This window comes from Euprymna scolopes, chromosome 8 (genome assembly GCF_053919585.1).
Source record: "Euprymna scolopes isolate OS-2025 chromosome 8, ASM5391958v1, whole genome shotgun sequence".
Taxonomy (NCBI): Eukaryota; Metazoa; Mollusca; class Cephalopoda; order Sepiida; family Sepiolidae; genus Euprymna; species Euprymna scolopes.
The window spans coordinates 151,098,812-151,111,938 of record NC_136489.1 but is presented as its reverse complement, the minus strand read 5'-3'; the positions used below and the strand labels follow the sequence as shown (position 1 = coordinate 151,111,938).

Genomic DNA, 13,127 nt, shown 5'->3' with positions numbered 1-13,127 from the left:
TAACATGAGCTTTCATTTACAAAAAAAAACAAAATCAAGGTGTTTTTTTTTTTTTTAAAAAGTTTATACACTTTGGGCTTTACAGGTAAATTTCCAAAAAACTATTCTTTTTTTTTTGTTTTAAATTAGAATATTTTCTTTATTGATCTTTTATCTTCAATTTGTGATATATAAAACTTTGGTACATAAATCAATTATTAAAATTTTAATAGACATTTCAAAATGGGGGGGGTGAATTTGAAAAAAAAACGTTTGCCTAAAATATTATATTTGGTTATTTGGTTTATTGGAAAGAGCATAGAATTTCACATTTACCCTGTAAATATCGTAAAAATTGAACCAATAGAAAAATTTTGATAGATTTTTAAAGTTTAAAAATTGAAAAATATTTAACTTGTAAAATTCTATTGATTTTATTACGTAAAAAAATTGGCTGCATAAAGGCACGCCGGCATTTTGTAAACATTTTGTAAACACTGTTTTTTAAAAAATAAAAAATAATATTTCTATTATTTTTAAACAACTTTAATAGTTTATTTTGGAAGTATATTCCATACAGAAAACAAACAACCCACTTTAAAAAGAGAAATTACGAGTTTTTTATATTTTATTCGCAGTTTTCTGTTAGGGGTGTCAAAAGTTCCTCCAAATTTCTGATACACTTAGTGACCCTGTAATATGGAGATCATTTTACATTAAATTTATACGTGAAACTGATCCCTTACTTTAAAATTTAAAATATTTTGGTGCTTCTGCAAAATAGTAGAATTTGAAACAAACACATTTCAAGTGAAAACATTATGACATACTTATTTGTCGTGTCAAAATTAATATACATTCCAAAAAATTTTGAAAAATGGCCCAGTAGAAAAATAATTACACATAAAAATAAAATGGATCAACTTATACGGTTTTATCGTATGTTTTAATGTGAAACAGTTCTTTGCAACTAATTCTGTATGACAAACTGACTTATCTCCCTTGCTTTAAATTAACATCCGGCATTTCAAAATACAAAATGTCAAACTTGTAGTGTGTATTATGGTTCTGAATTTTTGAGATGAAGATTGGTTATTTGTATTATTTGGATTCTCCGGACTACTGTTCTCATCTGATGTGTTATTTTCACACCGTTTCGGTTGATGTAACCTCTGACATTCTTCAGTTCTTGAACTCGGGAATCTTTCTGATAAACTCAGGAATCTTTATTGTTGAACTCGGAAATCTACACGGAATTTTAAATAGAATCGTTTATTTAATTCATGGGGGTACCATGCTTTTTTTTTTTTTTTTTTTTTTCATAAGTCATGACTAGGTAGAAGTCCTAAGTAATTCACAGTTGTATTTTTAGGTCGCCTGCAGTGAGGATTGAACCTTCAATCTCCAGTAATGTAACTTTGACAACTGAATTTTACTAAGTACTCTATCCACTGTGTCATGGAATGCATTTGAAAAGAGTCGGGGGGGGGGGTTACATCGACTGAAACATTGTGCAAATAACACTAAAGATGAGAACAGTAGTCTGAAGAATCCAATTTTGTAAAAAAAAAAAAAACTAGATCTAGCACATCTGCTGGATCATTTTCATGATTTTTGGAATTTCGACATGACACGTAAATACATAATAGTGTTTGTTTTTTTTGTTTTTCTTTTTTGCCTGAAATGCATTTGTTTCAAATACCACTAATCTACAGAAGCACTATTGGAAGGTAATTTACACGTAAATATCTAAAAAATGTAGAATCTACTTTGGGGGTGGAGGGTATTTCTACAAATTCCCCAAAAATAAAATTTGCTCCGGTCTAGAAGGATTTCTTCTTCACTGATCGAGGCACCTCCAAAAGTCACCACATAATTATCCCACCCCCTATATGTAAAACGATGTAACTTTATTATAAATTAATATTATCAGTATAATTTTTGTACCATTTAAAAGAAGGGCAAAATAAACTAGTAATAATTTTTTTTTTAATTTTTCATAAAAACCCGAAAATAATGAAATTGCGAGAAAAAAATCGTGTTTACATAATTGGCGCTTTAAAATAACGTTCCCATGTAGTAAGCATTTCGAACGTGAAAACGTACCTGTGTTTAATAAATCTAGCAAAAATCAACTAATAGTCAGATTTTCGTGAAATTTTCGATACTTATCCATTTTAGAATGAAATTACATATAAAATGCAGTTTCCGTAAAATATACGAGGGGAAATATTTTTTCAGTACGTGCCCCCCCCCATTTATTTTTGGAAATTTAAACAAAATATATTTAAAACTATCGAAATTTCTATTTATTATGAAATGTAAGAGTTCAAATAAGTAAAACATTTTTTTTTAATTTAAATACACGTATTGAACAAAAAATTACTTTGAAGTTGCAATTAAAAAAAAAAATGATATAAATTTAATATTATTATGTTGTTGTTTTTTTAAATAGCGTTTTTTTTTAATATATATATATATAATATATATATATATATGTATATATATATATATATATATATATATATATATATATATATACATTATATTGCCAAGAAAAAGAAACGTTGTAAACATTAATTAATTTTTAAAAGATTAAAACGATTAAAATTCCATTATTTCAAAATGTTCCATTACAATATAGATTTTTAATTGTGTTTAAAGTTTTTTTTTAAATATCAAGTATTTATATAAACATGGCTCTTGTCAGCTATTTTATCTCCAGATTAAAACCAATTTGCAAATATTATTGCACAAATATTAAGCATTTGGTAGCCCCCCCTCATATTTTGTTTGTCTCTTTTTACCGAACAAAAGTATAGAAGCCGAACATGAACATTCAGTAAAACCGTATTTCATATTTAATATACAAATTTTTATAATATTATTAATCACTAAACTGTGTAAATCTTAAAACCTAACAAAATTATAACAAAGATTGATAATTGCAGTTTGAAGAAAATAAACAAAGGTTTTAAAAATCATTAAGTCGTTTCTGCTTTTCCATAGTTTGTATAGTTAACACAAATCTGACGTCACGGAATCATGCGTATTTTTTCACATTGTTTTGGAGATATCTAAGAGAAAAGATAAAGTGTGAGTATTAAAACAGTTACTACCCTTTTCTCCTAGTCCTAAAGCAATGTCAGTTAATAAGTATTGTTTTTTTTTTTTTAAGTTAATAATGTTTAGTGCTTATCCAGAATCACCTTCTATAGAAACAAACAAACAAACCTGTATGATGTATGTACGTCCCGGTGTCGGAAAGAAAATATCGTACACGAAAAACCATGTAAAATTGTTTTATCTTTAAATAAGATAATGAAATTTATGGGTAAACTACGAACAACAATCCGGCGACGCCATTTTGAAAATAAGCTCAAGGAAGATGAGGAATAACACTAAATAAATCAAACTTAGGAGATTTTAAAAAGCCATTCTTAACACGCGGAGGGGGTGTATTGGAAAAATTCAAATAAAACTACTTGATCAATATACATGATTTTGGTGTACGTTTTCTTTCCGTCACAAGTACATTTTTTTTTTTTTTTGCTTTTTCATAGAGGAAGGACTTCTGAACAAACGTCTAATTAAAAGAAAGAAAGAAAGAAAAAAAACGCGAAACAATTTTTATTAATAAAATTGTAGACACTCATGTTATATAAATAACATTGTTTAAAAATTCTTTTATATTGGATACTAGCGAGGAGTGTCCGACCTTGCCCGGTCATTAAATATGCTTGAGTATACTTTAATTCATGCAGATTTCGTATTTATTATTACAGAGACAATTTTCTATTATATATCATTCAAACACTACCTTGTTTTAATATATGGTTAAGTGGCAGTTTTAATCATTTAGAAGTACTTTAAAGCTTCGCTGCCCACTCGTTTTTCGACCAAATTTCAAACAATTATTACAGTTTATAGATCACCTTCTCAGATATATATATATATATATATATATATATATATATATATATATATATATATATATATATATATATATATATATAATTCCTACCCTCTGATGAGAAGGAAAGTATTTCTTCGAAACTCCGCGGATTAAGGACTATCCATTTATCTAGTGTTTCCTTTTCAGATTAAATATGTTTTTAACTCATTTCAAAGTGTTTTTTAACATATTTTATTAACTGTTTGCTCATATATATATATATATATATATATATATATATATATATATATATATATATATATATATATATATATATATATATATATTTAATTTTCGTTCAGTAAAAGAAAAGTTATGACGAATTTTCTGGTGTTCAAAAGCGTAAAAATATGTAAGGAGGTGAGCTACGCTTTTTATGACTCGTTTCCATAGCATCTATGTCGCTTCAGCGGCTACTGTTGCTACTAATTCGAAAAGAGAAGTAACAAGTGAAACAGAAAAGCATGAAAGGGAGATAATTGGGGGATTTTATTGAAAGCAGACGAGTGCCGTATATTATTATTACATGTGTTTATGGGGGCAAAAAAATAAGACTAAAATTAAACAAAGAATATGTTAATTTTTTGGAAGCCTGGAAAAATCATGGATTATAATAGAAAAATGCGAGCATGAAAAGTAATATGGTTAAGCTTAAACATGGAAAAATAAAGAACTAGTTCTTAAAATTGAAAAAGAAAAAGACAAGATATTCTAGTAAAAAATATAATAAATTTATAACTGAAAATATTGCAGCATTAAGAAGTTATTATATTTTTTACTAGAATATCTTGTCCTTTTCTTTTCCAATTTTAACAACTAGTCCTTTACTTTTCCATGTTTAAGCTTAACCATATTACTTTTCATGCTTGCATTTTCATATTATAATATATATATATATATATATATCATATATATATCATATATATATATATCATATATATATCATATATATATATATATATCATATATATATCATATATATATATATATCATATATATATCATATATATATATATATCATATATATATCATATATATATCATATATATATATATATATCATATATATATCATATATATATATATCATATATATATCATATATATATCATATATATATATCATATATATATATCATATATAACTACTTCATTTACTCACATGAAGTTTATATACAAAAGTATAAATTTATGCGTAAACTTTAAGTATTTACTTCAAAAGTGCTCAATACGTAGGTAGAGCTAGTAACTATATTATATATTATAAAATATATATGGCGATTAAGCTACACTGAATATTCTGCGTTTCATGCACTCTAGGATTCTTCAGGCTTATGCACGAATTTTGTGGTTGTCTGTCGTTTTTATATACGCACCTTCTATTGAGATTTTAGTTAGCCAATCAGCTTTCTAGTATTCACCGCATCCTTCCTATCAGCCAATAAACATGCACTTATAGGACAAGGGCCCATTTTACCTCTGGTTGACCTGATTCTTTGTGTGTGTTCTATTTAGCCTGGATATCTAGTGTCTTGACCTGTTTTAAATCTAGGTTAGATTTTTTTATGTTATTTTTATATATATATATATATATATATATATATATATATATATATATATATATATATATATATATATATATATATATTACACATACAGGGTGACCCCCCAAAAAATAAAAGCTAAATGGAGGCCATCTAGAACATATGCTGTAGAACGGGGGAAAAAGGCCAAAGACTCTAGTGTTTTGATGTGATGTTTTGAATATAATAAACTAGTTATGACCAAAGTTTCTTTTCATTCAAACAAAACACTAAGAAACGGGGCCTAATTAGAGTTGGGCCCGTTTTTTTGGGTCACCCTGTATATACATACATACGTATGATAGTTTATGAATGTGCAAGTTTATTTATTTTATTTATTTATTTGTTTATTTTTTATTGTTTTTGTTGATATTAAAGTTATTTTGTATCTCTATCCTAGAGTAAATTTTATCCTGTGAACATAGTTGTTCGCTATTTCTCTCCTACAGTTTAATAGATGTTGGGGTTCTTTAAAGTACAGGATAGCAAATTTTTCATGAAGGCATAATCTACATGGGTCGTCTAGGTCTCTACAGGTGTTTGCTTGTCTTACTATTTTCCATTCGAGTACCGGCGAATGGCCGCTTTCCTTGAGTTCCCAGTATTTATTTGCTAGCGTTGTTTTCATATGGCGTTTTTTTATTGTTGAATGTACTTTTGTGGTCATAATATCGAGTTTTGAAATCTAAGGAAGTCATACCTATGTAATATTTCTTGTTATTCATGTTTTCTTTCGCAAATATTGTGGCCTGCTAAACTATGCTTTTGGTTAGACATTTATTTTGAAGTGGGCAAAATGTGCGGTATCTACAGTTGCATTTATCTTGTTCGTTATTAGTATTCTTATTTTTATTTCTAGTATGGTTGCTGTTGTTGGAGTTGGTTTATTATCATTATATTATTATGCTTATCGCTCCGTCCGTTATCATGCTGTGCATCCTCCCTAAAAAAGGAAAGTGGAATATTCCAAAAAGTGGAATATTCCAAATAAACCTTGTCACCCTTGAAAAGGAAATTGAGATATTAAAAAAAAAATTGGTGTTGCTGTTGAGGCAAAGCTAATAAAAATGATTTGTCTTTCTTGGCCTTTTGGCTAAGATCAAAGTGTAGTATCTGTTCTTCAGGTGCTACATTCCAATTTCTCCTCTCTCAGTGGAAGAGAAATCCTTTACAACTAAGACAATTTTTTCTCCACGTTAAAAAAAACGACCCTAGTGTCTAAATCTGTCCCGTGGGGAGGCATTGTGAATAGGTACTATGTTTAATGTAACAAAGTTTTAATATTAAAAATGTAACTGGAAAAAGTTATTTCTGATTTAATTACAAAATGCCCTGGAAGTGTTACTCCTGATTGATTATAAAATGCCCTGGAAAATGTCCGTTCTGATTATTTTTTTTTTTTTTGTTTACTTGCCTCCCCACAAGGGCGGAATTGGACATGAGGTCGGTTAAAAATTTAGGGGGAAACCAGCTCCCCAAAAGGGTCTCTCTGGTCAATAACAAAAATAAGAATTGTATCAGTAATGAAGGATTTCTCCTCCATTAACCAAGACCAAAAAATGGGGGGATTTAAGCCACTGGAATGCTGATACTGATAGTACACTCAGACATTCATGTTGAAGCAATGGTTACCTAATCGCTAACCGTGTTAATGTTTTTATGTATTACTTTCGAAAAGCTGCTGAAACAGTTTATGATTTAAACATTACTTTATTTCAAGTATATTTTTAACAGTGGGGTGGGGGGATATTAAATCAGTCCCGAAAATAGGTGAACCCGTTTACGCATTACACATTGCTTTATTTAATGTATATTTTTAACATTGGGGTGGGAAATATGAAGTCGGTTCTGGAAATGGTTGCAACCATTTACGTCTTGGACATTACTTTATTTAATGTATATTTTTAACAGTAGGATGGGAGATAAGAAGTCGGTCTCGGAAATGGCTGAAACAGTTTACGATTTATACATTACTTTATTTCATGTATATTTTCAACAGTGGGGTGGGGATTATATTATTATTATAAGTCAGTTCCGAAAATGGCTCAAACAGTTTACTATTTAGACATTACATTATTTCATGTACATTTTTAGCAATGGGTTGGGGATATAAAGTCGGTCCTGGAAATAGCTGAAACAGTTTATTATTTAGACATTACATTATTTCATGTGTATTTTTAGCAATGGGTTGGGGATATAAAGTCAGACCCGGAAATGGCTGAAACAGTTTATTATTTAGGCATTACATTATTTCATGTATATTTTTAGCAGTCTGTTGGGGATATAAAGTCAGTCTCGAAAATGGCTGAAACAGTTTATGATTAAAACATTACTTTATTTAATGTATATTTTCAACAGTAAGGTGGCGGACATGAAGTCAGTCCAGGGATTGAATGAGATGTGCAAATATATACTATCAGAAAGCGTTGCCCAGTATTGAATGAGATAGGTGGAAAACATATAGTAGCAAAATACCCAGCATCGCCTGTTATCGAATGAGATAGGTGAACGATATATATTAGCAGAATATGCAGCGTCACCCAGGATTGGATAAGATAGGTGAAACATATATACTATGAGAATACCAAGAATTTATTTATTTGTTTGCAATGAAATAATCAGCCCAGGCAATATATCGAAGTTATTATTTAAGTAAGGGGGAGCGACATAGTGGGTTAAAGTTATGAAAATTATTGTCGAAATTAGTAACATATCCAAGAATTATGAAAAATGATGAAATGTGAGTTACTTGATTGGTGTGTTTGTAATGATATAATAAGCCCAGACAATATATCAAATATATTATATAAGTAGGAGGGAGAGGCATAATGTGGGTTTTTAATTATAAAAATTATTCTCGAAATTAGTAACATATCCAGAATTATGAACAAAGATTAAATGTGAGTTAATCGAGTGTGTGTTTATAATAAAATAGTCAGCGCAGGAAATATATCAAAGTAATTATGTAAGTAAGAGAGGGCGATAAGGATGGTTTAAATTATGAAAAATAATTGTCAAAATTTGTAACATATCCAAGAATTATGAAAAATGATAATATGTTATTTAATGCATTAGTGTGTTTGCAATGAAATAATCAGACCAGACAATATATCAAAGTTATTATTTAATAAGTGGGGCGATGATGTGGGTTAAAATGATGAAAAATGATTGTCGACATAAGTAACATGTCCAAGAATTATGAAAAATGACGAAATATGATTTGTTTGGTGTGTTTGGAATGAAATAATCATCCCAGATAATATATCAAAGTTATTATGTTTGTAGTTGATAATGTGGGTTAAAAATATTAAAAATAATTGTCAAAATGTGTAACATATCAAAGAATTAAGAAAAATGATGAAGTGTGAATTAATTGATAGTTATATTTTTTTATGAAATAATCAGCCCAGAAAATATATCAAAGTATTTTTTTAGTAAGAGAGGGCGACGAGGGTGGTTTAAATTATAAAAAATTATTGTCGAAATTAGTAAGATATCCAATAATTACGAAAAATGACGAAATGTGATTTAATTGATTGGTGTGTTTAAATAAAATAATCAGCCTAGACAATATATCAAAGTTATTATATAAGTAAAGGGGAAGAAGATAAGGAGGGCTTAAATTATGAAAAATTATTGTCGAAATTAGTAACATATCCAAGAATTACGAAAAAATGATGAAATATTAGTTAATTGATTCGTGTGTTTGTAAGGAAATAATCAGCCGAGACAATATATCAAAGTTATTATTTAGTAAAGAGGGAAGGGCGGAAATATGGGTTAAAATTATGAAAAATGATTGTCGAAATAAGTAACATATCCAAGAATTATGGAAAATGATTAAATGTGATTTCATGCATTAGCGTGTTTGTAATAAAATAATAAGCCCAGACAATATTTCAAAGTTATTATTTTAGTAAGAGAGGGCGATAATGTGTGTATAAATTATGAAAATTGATTGTCGAAATTAGTAACATACCCAAGAATTATGAAAAATGATGAAATGGAGGTTAATTGATTAGTGTGTGTGTGTAATGAAATAATCAGCCCAGCAAATGTATCAAAGTTATTATTTTAGTAAGGTTGGGCGACAACGTTGATTTAAATTATAAAAAAATATTGTCGAAATTAGTAACATATCCAAGAATTACGAAAAATGATGAAATGTGAGTTGATTGATGTATGTGTTTGTAAAGAAATAATCAGCCTAGAAAATATATATATAAGTTATTATTTTAGTAAGGTGTGTGATATGGTGAGTTTTAATGATGAAAAATTATTGTCAAAATTAGTACTATATCCAAGAATTATTAAAAATAAAAATGAAATGTGAGTTAATTAATAGTTGTGTTTTTTATAAAATAATCAGCCGATACAATATATCAAATTTACTATTTTAGTAAAGGGAGAATCGATAATGTGGGTTGAAATTATGCAAAATTATTGTCAAACATAATAACATATTCAATAATTATGAAAAATGATAAAATATGAGTTAATTGACCGGTGTGTTTGTAATGAAATAATCAGCCCATGAAATATGTCAAAGTTATTATTTTAATAAGGGGGCAGTACAGTTTTAATTAAAATAAGAACTAGAATATGATTGTGACTTCATTCATGCTGAATAGAACGCTCACAGCATGCCCAGCAACAATATATTGCATAGGAAAAATGCTGCTGTGGAATTTCCACAGGTCCCGTTAGTTGTTGTTGTTATTATTATTATTATTATTGTTATTATTATTATTATTATTATTATTGTTATTATTATTATTATTGTTATTATTTTTACTATTATTGTTATTATTATTATTATTATTATTATTATTATTATTTCTGGTAGTTATATATGTGTCTTTTGTGTTAGTTTTATTTTTGTCATGGTGTCTACTTTTTTATTGTTTATTTTGTTGTTATTTACATTGTATATATATCAGAATAATGAGATGAATTAGATCATAGATTAATGAATCTTGTAATTTCAAGTTTTACAAAATACTTTAGGAAGATAATTTTATATATATATATATATATATATATATATATATATATATATATATATATATATATATATATATAGGCAATCCCATGTATATAATAATAAAAAATATATCATATATTTCAATATATTATATATAAAATTATTATGGTGTATATAATAATAAAATATATATCATATATTTCAATATATTATATTTAAAATATTTTAAAATTGTTATGGTTGTATATAATAATGATAAAATATATAAACATAATTTTAAAACTTACTATGGCATTCTCTAATAACATGAAAATATCATATATTTCAACATATTATATTCATAACTTATTATGAGCGTAAATATAAAATACTATTCAAATATATTTTATGCATTTCAACATAATAGATTTTAAACTTATTGTGGTTGTGTATAAAAACATTAATATATATATATATATATATATATATGTGCAATCCCAGCCAAATTAAATTGTTCCATATACTAGAGAGAACAAATTAAAATTTACAGTTTTTATACTTAAATTTCATTCAGAAAAAATTTAATTTTCAAAACAAAAATTTATTGATTGGACAAAAAATACAATATTTATATTAATTTCTTAATCCATGGATTTTCGATGTAGGCTAATCTCCTCAGAGAAATATTAATTTTGGTATCATTTAATTTTGCTATTTGCATAGAAAATATATTTTCAAGATTAAATCCCTTTAAGGGACATAGAGAAAGAAAGGATTTAAGTTTTAAAATATTTTTTCTATGTATGTGTTAGATAGCAAAATTAAATATGAGCGAAAGTAATATTTTGCTAATGACTTTTTCTCCGAGGAGATGAGCCTACATAAAAAAATCCATGGATTAAGGAAATTAATATAAAGATGGTATTTTTTGTCCAAAACAATAAATTTTTGTTTGGAAAATTATATTTTTTCTGAATGGAATTTAAATATAAAAACTATAAATAATATATATATATATATATATATATATATATATATATATATATATATATATATATATATATATATTAGTGATGGGACAATTCCAATATTTTTCCCGATTCCGATACAATTACAAATTCCGTACTAAATTCCCAATTCCAATACAATTACCGATTCCGATTCTTTGTAAATCTCTAAATATTTAACTATAGAGTTGTTATTTTTCCTGATTTTCCGTAAAAACACATGTTAAATGCGCAGATATTTTCCTAAACATATAATTACACTTGTGGAGGGTTATCTATAGATTTTAGCTTTACTGGTATTTTAAAATCAATAAATATTTATTATTGTATCATTATTACCAGCAATGGAAGATTTTTATTTAAACAAAATCAAATAAAAAAGACAATTAAAAGAATCGTTTTGACATCGGAAAATAGGAACTGAGTTTTTCGATTTCAATACCCCAAAATTTGTCGATTTTTCCGATGCCAATTCTGATAATCGTCCCAACACTAATATATATAGAGATGTCTCGTGTCACGGGGTTCGAATCGTTCGACTGGTAGTAATCGTGACACCCTGCACTGAAGAATCCCGAAAGGAGTGTCTGTAGGTATTTAATTATTATAGTAAAAAAATAATTATGACAGCCCCTTTAAGAAATTCGTTTCTTATCGTTGAGCACTTTCAGTTGAATTAAAAAGTCGGTCAATTTAGCTCTTATGTGTAGATCATCGTATAACGATTTGATCACTGTCTGTCTGACGTAATGAACATTTAAATTAAAATGTTTAAAATTCAACGCTATTTCACACGGTTAATGGTAGCCGAATGGATACGGCCTCCGCTAATCGAGCCAGAGATGTCTCGTGTCGCGGGGTTCGAATTGTTCGACTGATAGTAATCGTGACACCCTGCACTGAAGAATCCCGAAAGGATGAAACACTAGTGTCTGTAGGTATTTAATTATTATAGTAAAAAAAAAATAATTATATATATATATATATATATATATATATATATATATATATATGTTTATAAAGTGATGGTTGTGTAGTTCCAACAACAGAAAAAAAGTTTTTCAGACTTTTATTCAGCGCTCTTCAGATATTTTTATACAAAGGTTTTTTTTTTAGGTAATGTACTTTTTGGAAAACATTTTATCACTGGCAACACTGTGTTTTTTAGAGAAATGCTAATCTTAGACTTTTTGTCACCAATAGTCGGTGAGCTGGTCAAAAGTTCAATCAGTTAGAGTTAAGTCCATTTAGTGGGTGGAGGGGGGTTTGAGTTTATTTGGTACATGTTTTTATGTGTTTTTTTATGATTTTATTTCTTTTTTGATGTGTGTGTATGTGTGTGTCAGTGTGTGGTCGTGTGTTAAGGCGAGGGTTGTATGTTGTGCGTGTGTGAATGCGTGTGGGTCAAGATCTGTGATTTTTTTTCCACCTGTGCCCGCGTGTGCGCGTCCATACCTGTGCATGTAAGATGGAGAAAGAGGCAGGATATCTAGATAGGTATAAGGTCGATTCCCAATCTAAACATACGCACATACATGTATTCAGTCACCCAAACACTAACACACGCACAAACAAACTGGAAAATAGATGATATATACACATATACACACACACATACACATATATATGTATATATGCACATA

The 13,127-nt window shown here is 27.8% G+C and overlaps 1 protein-coding gene and 1 pseudogene across 10 annotated transcripts in view; both read left to right on the top strand.

Moving 5' to 3' along the window:
• The window catches only part of LOC145283838 (uncharacterized), a 240,039-nt gene that overhangs the window by 3,221 nt on the left and 223,691 nt on the right, over positions 1–13,127 (top strand). Inside the window, exon 1 of one of the 10 annotated variants that reach the window (XM_080132943.1) lies at positions 1,589–1,613. The exons of the other annotated variants lie outside the window; for them this stretch is intronic. The gene's annotated coding sequence lies outside the window, so the exon portion shown is untranslated. Of the gene's footprint in view, positions 1–1,588; positions 1,614–13,127 lie in introns of those variants that run through there. 10 annotated transcript variants of the gene reach the window in all.
• On the top strand, positions 6,587–6,702 carry LOC145284193 (U2 spliceosomal RNA; annotated as a pseudogene).